We start from the raw sequence: 6,815 nt of genomic DNA on the forward strand, positions 1-6,815 counted from the left end.
CAGCTTGTTGTTGTTGTCATGGTTGTTCCTGTTGGGTAGCAACTTCATCAGCTTGTTGTTGTTGTCATGGTTGTTCCTGTTGGGTAGCAACTTCACCAGCTTGTTGTTGTTGTTGTTGTCATGGTTGTTCCTGTTGGGTAGCAACTTCACCAGCTTGTTGTTGTTGTCAGGGTTGTTCCTGTTGGGTAGCAACTTCACCAGCTTGTTGTTGTTGTCGTCATGTTTGTTCCTGTTGGGTAGCAACTTCACCAGCTTGTTGTTGTTGTCAGGGTTGTTCCTGTTGGGTAGCAACTTCACCAGCTTGTTGTTGTTGTCATGGTTGTTCCTGTTGGGTAGCAACTTCACCAGCTTGTTGTTGTTGTTGTTGTCAGGGTTGTTCCTGTTGGGTAGCAACTTCACCAGCTTGTTGTTGTTGTCATGGTTGTTCCTGTTGGGTAGCAACTTCACCAGCTTGTTGTTGTTGTTGTCAGGGTTGTTCCTGTTGGGTAGCAACTTCACCAGCTTGTTGTTGTTGTTGTCATCATGGTTGTTCCTGTTGGGTAGCAACTTCACCAGCTTGTTGTTGTTGTTGTTGTCATGGTTGTTCCTGTTGGGTAGCAACTTCACCAGCTTGTTGTTGTTGTTGTTGTCATGGTTGTTCCTGTTGGGTAGCAACTTCACCAGCTTGTTGTTGTTGTCAGGGTTGTTCCTGTTGGGTAGCAACTTCACCAGCTTGTTGTTGTTGTCAGGGTTGTTCCTGTTGGGTAGCAACTTCACCAGCTTGTTGTTGTTGTTGTCATGGTTGTTCCTGTTGGGTAGCAACTTCACCAGCTTGTTGTTGTTGTTGTCGTCAGGGTTGTTCCTGTTGGGTAGCAACTTTACCAGCTTGTTGTTGTTGTCATGGTTGTTCCTGTTGGGTAGCAACTTTACCAGCTTGTTGTTGTCAGAGTTGTTCCTGTTGGGTAGCAACTTCACCAACTTGTTGTTGTTGTCATGGTTGTTCCTGTTGGGTAGCAACTTCACCAGCTTGTTGTTGTCAGAGTTGTTCCTGTTGGGTAGCAACTTCACCAGCTTGTTGTTGTTGTCATGGTTGTTCCTGTTGGGTAGCAACTTCACCAGCTTGTTGTTGTTGTTGTCAGGGTTGTTCCTGTTGGGTAGCAACTTCACCAGCTTGTTGTTGTCATGGTTGTTCCTGTTGGGTAGCAACTTCACCAGCTTGTTGTTGTTGTCATGGTTGTTCCTGTTGGGTAGCAACTTCACCAGCTTGTTGTTGTTGTTGTCAGGGTTGTTCCTGTTGGGTAGCAACTTCATCAGCTTGTTGTTGTTGTTGTCGTCATGGTTGTTCCTGTTGGGTAGCAACTTCACCAGCTTGTTGTTGTTGTCATGGTTGTTCCTGTTGGGTAGCAACTTCACCAGCTTGTTGTTGTTGTCATGGTTGTTCCTGTTGGGTAGCAACTTCACCAGCTTGTTGTTGTTGTTGTTGTCAGGGTTGTTCCTGTTGGGTAGCAACTCCACCAGCTTGTTGTTGTTGTCATGGTTGTTCCTGTTGGGTAGCAACTCCACCAGCTTTTTGTTGTTGTCATGGTTGTTCCTGTTGGGTAGCAACTTCACCAGCTTGTTGTTGTTGTTGTTGTCATGGTTGTTCCTGTTGGGTAGCAACTCCACCAGCGTGTTGTTGTTGTCACGGTTGTTCCTGTTGGCTAGCAACTTCACCAGCTTGTTGTTGTTGTCACGTCCTGACCTTAGTTCCTTTTTATGTCTCTATTTTGGTTTGGTCAGGGCCTGAGTTAGGGTGGGCATACTATGTTTTTCATTCTATGTTTTGTTCTGTGTGTTGTATTTCTATGTGTTTGGCCTGGTATGGTTCCCAATCAGAGGCAGCTGTCAATCGTTGTCTCTGATTGAGAACCATACTTAGGTAACATGTTCCCACCTGTGTTTGTGTTGTTTTCTGTTTTGTGTATTGCACCTTGCGGAACTGTTCGTCTGTTGTTTTTGTACAAGTGTTCATATTTATTAAACGTATTATGAATACTTACCACGCTGCACCTTGGTCCTCTTCTCCTTATCCCGGCGACATTCGTTACAGTTGTTGTTTTTCTGAAGCATCTTGTGTGATGTAGGTCTTGAGGGTAGAGGCTGAGAGAAGATGGATTCTATTCATATGCTGTCCAGCTTCTGAGAACATATTGTGCTAGAATGGAGAGGAGATCAGTAAACAACAGAACGTATGGTGCTAGAATGGAGAGGAGATCAGTAAACAACAGAACGTATGGTGCTAGAATGGAGAGGAGATCAGTAAACAACAGAACGTATGGTGCTAGAATGGAGAGGAGATCAGTAAACAACAGAACGTATAGTGCTAGAATGGAGAGGAGATCAGTAAACAACAGAACGTATGGTGCTAGAATGGAGAGGAGATCAGTAAACAACAGAACGTATGGTGCTAGAATGGAGAGGAGATCAGTAAACAACAGAACGTATGGTGCTAGAATGGAGAGGAGATCAGTAAACAACAGAACGTATGGTGCTAGAATGGAGAGGAGATCAGTACACAACAGAACGTATGGTGCTAGAATGGAGAGGAGATCAGTAAACAGAACGTATGGTGCTAGAATGGAGAGGAGATCAGTAAACAACAGAACGTATGGTGCTAGAATGGAGAGGAGATCAGTAAACAACAGAACGTATGGTGCTAGAATGGAGAGGAGATCAGTAAACAACAGAACGTATGGTGCTAGAATGGAGAGGAGATCAGTAAACAACAGAACGCATGGTGCTAGAATGGAGAGGAGATCAGTAAACAACAGAACGTATGGTGCTAGAATGGAGAGGAGATCAGTAAACAACAGAACGTATGGTGCTAGAATGGAGAGGAGATCAGTAAACAACAGAATGTATGGTGCTAGAATGGAGAGGAGATCAATAAACAACATATTTAGATTCTCTTCACAACTAGACAGTACATTTGACTCATGTTGGTTCCATGAAGAACCCTCTGTTAAATGGAACCCAAAAGGGTTCTACCTGGAACTAAAAGGGTTCTTCAAAGGGTTCTCCTATGGGGACAGTGGAAGAATCCTTCTAGGTTCTAGATAGCACCTTTTATTTAAGAGTGTAGGCCTATATTCAAATCCCCGAGCTGCCCCTGAACAAGGCAGTAAACCCACTGTTCCTAGACCGTCATTGAAAATTAGAATTTGTTCTTAACTGACTTGTTAAATAAAGGTTAAAACATAAATAAAACTACTAGACAGTTACATTACATTTGACCTTAAAGTAAAATCCTAATTGTATATGTACTTACCTATATAGACACACTTCCCATGGTTTGACAGAAACAAACCAGCTATAAAGACTATTTTCCTGACTGTCTCTACTGATGGCCTCTAACAGCAGAATAAAATAAGTGGGATATTTAACCAGCACTGAAACAGAGTAGGTTGCTAGTTGACTATGTGTTGTAAATTGTTTCAATGCTGCCGTCTACAGATCTTCTAATGTATTGTAATACCACATGTACCAATACAGTAGAATTGACAGTGACACTGTGTAATGATACAATGACCCTCCATCCAATGTTCTGCTGCTGTTGTGCAACATTGTGACACCACTGACATGTTTACAGGTTGCCATGCCGACGAAAGAGAAGGTGTTTTCATTCTGTAATAAGGCCTTCACTTCAGTCTGGATGGCTGGTTGACTGCAGACAGGTTACACAGTATCAGTGTAGGTGTTAGGCTGTTTCTGCTCTCCTCCCAACCACTAATGGAATTGTCCTGCCAATGCAACGTATGGAAATGTATCCACTCACTACTGTAAGTCTCTCTGGATAAGAGCGTCTGCTAAATGACTCACATGTTCTATGTAATGTTCAGTTTGACAATATCAATGGAATAGACCAAAGCAGAGCCATGTATTTAGACATGAATACATGACTCTGGGCAAAAACACAAACAGATCTGGGACCTGCCAGGCTACACAGTTGACATCATAGGGAAACCCGACTAGCTTCTGGTCCAATACTTACTGACTCGGAGCAGGGCGACATGGAGGAGAAAGTTCCTGACCGAAGACACACATCTCTTCCGGGTCCATCTTCGGCCCCAGTCCCTCCATTTTCAGCCTCTTTAGTTAATTATCTGGCGGTGATGTGATCTGATTAGCGGCTGTCTGTCAACCAATAGCCTACTATGCTGTGTTATTAGCTAGAGCTAGACAGTCTGATTACACTACATCCTGAATGGCCACGAAGATGTGTGTCTGAAATGCACCTTTAAGTTCAGTTGGAGCTGAAACGACGGACAGATATCTCGATTGAGGATAATGTCAGTATTTAGCTAAGTTATTAGCTGTTTTGCTCACCAAAAGTGTAACAAAGTGAAACTGTAGATCTCAAAGCCTCAGTTCCGGGAGAGTAGTGGGTGAAACCATTCACCTCAGGAAAAGGGGTGATGTAAATAAAGTTTCCTTTCATTATGTGTTACTGAATTCATAAAAATATTTGCTGCCATTGTAGTAAGGCTGGTAATACGAGAGGTCTTCGGACTTACCATTTTTGTATTATTTTCTTTGAAAGAACAACTAGTGGGTTTTGAGTGCTTCTCCCCTATTTGGGAAGTTGGTCTGCCCGCTCCTCAGTCTGAGAGATATTCTGAGAGCAGGTTCGAGTCCTCTTCCTCTGTACATAAACACTGTTTAAAACTGTATAACACAATAGTGTTTTTGGAAAACTGGTTCATATATCCTAAAGGCAATAGCGAATGTGGCTATGTATATATTTATTTTGCCGTTCATGAATTGAAGACCTATTTCAGCCAGTTAACCAAGTTTTTGCTGTCTTAGCTAGCCGTGTTAATGACGAGCTAACTAGCACCGTTGGTCTCTGCACTACAATGTTACGCCAGCTATTGCCAGCAGGTGATTTACTAGCAGGTGACTTATTGAAATATTAAGTGAATGTTTATTTTCTTACTACCTTAAACGGTTTATATAAAAGGGTTGTACTTGTGCTCTGTATTTCTGGATTAATATCACTTCACATTGAGGGTGTTGTAGCGACCCGCACAGACAGCGGTGTGTTAGGCTATTAGTGGGTTGTGTTGTATTTACCAGTGTTCGCGGGGTCCGACATGCCAATCAACCTGCTAAGTGCCAATCACGGGAATGCCTGGTGGTTGGCGGAGTGGCTTGGAGGGGGGTTGGGCAGGGGGATGGAGCATTGGAAGATAAGACCAGGTTTAGCCATTGTTCTTTCCCTTACGTCTGACCTTCACAAGAGAAGGTCACATTTGGCTTGTGGGGTATCATTTATTTGTGTGGGCTAAGGCCAAACAGTAGCCTGTGTAAAGTTGGGTTAATAAACTCAATCCTCTGTCTGGACATTTGTTCCTTTATGATCTAGTCAGTATGTATCACTAACGTTACTGTTGCTCCTATCATAAAGATATATTGTGTCCTACCTAACCATGTATCACTACTGTTGCTCCTATCTAACAGATATCTTGTGTCCTACCTAACCATGTATCACTACTGTTGCTCCTATCTAACAGATATCTTGTGTCCTACCTAACCAGTGAACGTGTGGCTGTGACCGTCCTGTCAGTGCCTGTCATCGCTGTTTGATTTATTTTACTGCAGGTATACTTTTCTGTATTTTTTGTTATTTTCTAAACACATCGCATGTATACTATACAATCACTTTGTGGATTCAGTCTGAGAGCAGTGAACATGTGACTGTCCTGTCAATGCCTGTCATCACTGTTTGATATCTTTTACTGCAGATAAAAACCGAGTCAACCTGAAGTGTGGGTGTCCGTGTGCCTTTCTTCTGGGGGGCTATGTGAAGTTGGTTACACCAGGTGCCTGTACTACAGAAACACTGCTAATCCAACAATAGTGCTAGGTGCCTGTACTACAGAAACACTGCTAATCCAACAATAGTGCTAGGTGCCTGTACTACAGAAACACTGCTAATCCAACAATAGTGCTAGGTGCCTGTACTACAGAAACACTGCTAATCCAACAATAGTGCTAGGTGCCTGTACTACAGAAACACTGCTAATCCAACAATAGTGCTAGGTGTCTGTACTACAGAAACACTGCTAATCCAACCAATAGTGCTAGGTGCCTGTACTACAGAAACACTGCTAATCCAACAATAGTGCTAGGTGCCTGTACTACAGAAACACTGCTAATCCAACAATAGTGCTAGGTTCCTGCACACTTGAATTAAAGGGGAACTACTCTCAAAAATCTAGATTTTTCCCAAACCTCAATTGTAGTCTCCTGATGTGGTTTAAACATTGTTATGGACTTGGAACAGACAATTGTATTGTTTTTCTGTTTAAAAAAAGTCTGACTTTGAGAACAAAAACCTGAAAAAAATAGAAATTTTGAAACCTGTGAATTTCTGACTCAGTTTCTCTGTTTCAATAATAGTAATACTATTATCCTACTGAACAGTACAGCTTGGGTTGGTCTACTATTATCCTACTGTACAGTACAGCTTGGGTTGGTCTACTATTATCCTACTGAACAGTACAGCTTGGGTTGGTCTACTATTATCCTACTGAACAGTACAGCTTGGGTTGGTCTACTATTATCCTACTGACCAGTACAGCTTGGGTTGGTCTACTATTATCCTACTGAACAGAACAGCTTGGGTTGGTCTACTATTATCCTACTGAACAGTACAGCCTGGGTTGGTCTACTATTATCCTACTGAACAGTACAGCTTGGGTTGGTCTACTATTATCCTACTGAACAGTACAGCTTGGTTTGATCTACTATTATCCTACTGAACAGTACAGCTTGGGTTTGTCTACTATTATCCT

The 6,815-nt window shown here is 42.5% G+C and overlaps 1 long non-coding RNA gene across 2 annotated transcripts; it reads right to left on the reverse strand.

The window, feature by feature from the left end:
• Positions 1-1,369: 1,369 nt before the first annotated feature.
• LOC120043417 lies at positions 1,370-4,474 on the reverse strand. 2 transcript variants are annotated; one of them, XR_005476431.1, is made up of 3 exons: positions 4,010-4,474; positions 2,019-2,173; positions 1,370-1,420 (listed from the first exon to the last, which is right to left on the reverse strand). It is a non-coding gene; the product is annotated as an uncharacterized LOC120043417 (long non-coding RNA). The 2 variants fall into 2 exon arrangements; XR_005476432.1 differs by lacking the exon at positions 1,370-1,420 and adding an exon at positions 1,601-1,624.
• Positions 4,475-6,815: the final 2,341 nt, after the last annotated feature.

The sequence above is a fragment of the Salvelinus namaycush genome, unplaced genomic scaffold (genome assembly GCF_016432855.1).
Source record: "Salvelinus namaycush isolate Seneca unplaced genomic scaffold, SaNama_1.0 Scaffold906, whole genome shotgun sequence".
Classification (NCBI taxonomy): Eukaryota; Metazoa; Chordata; class Actinopteri; order Salmoniformes; family Salmonidae; genus Salvelinus; species Salvelinus namaycush.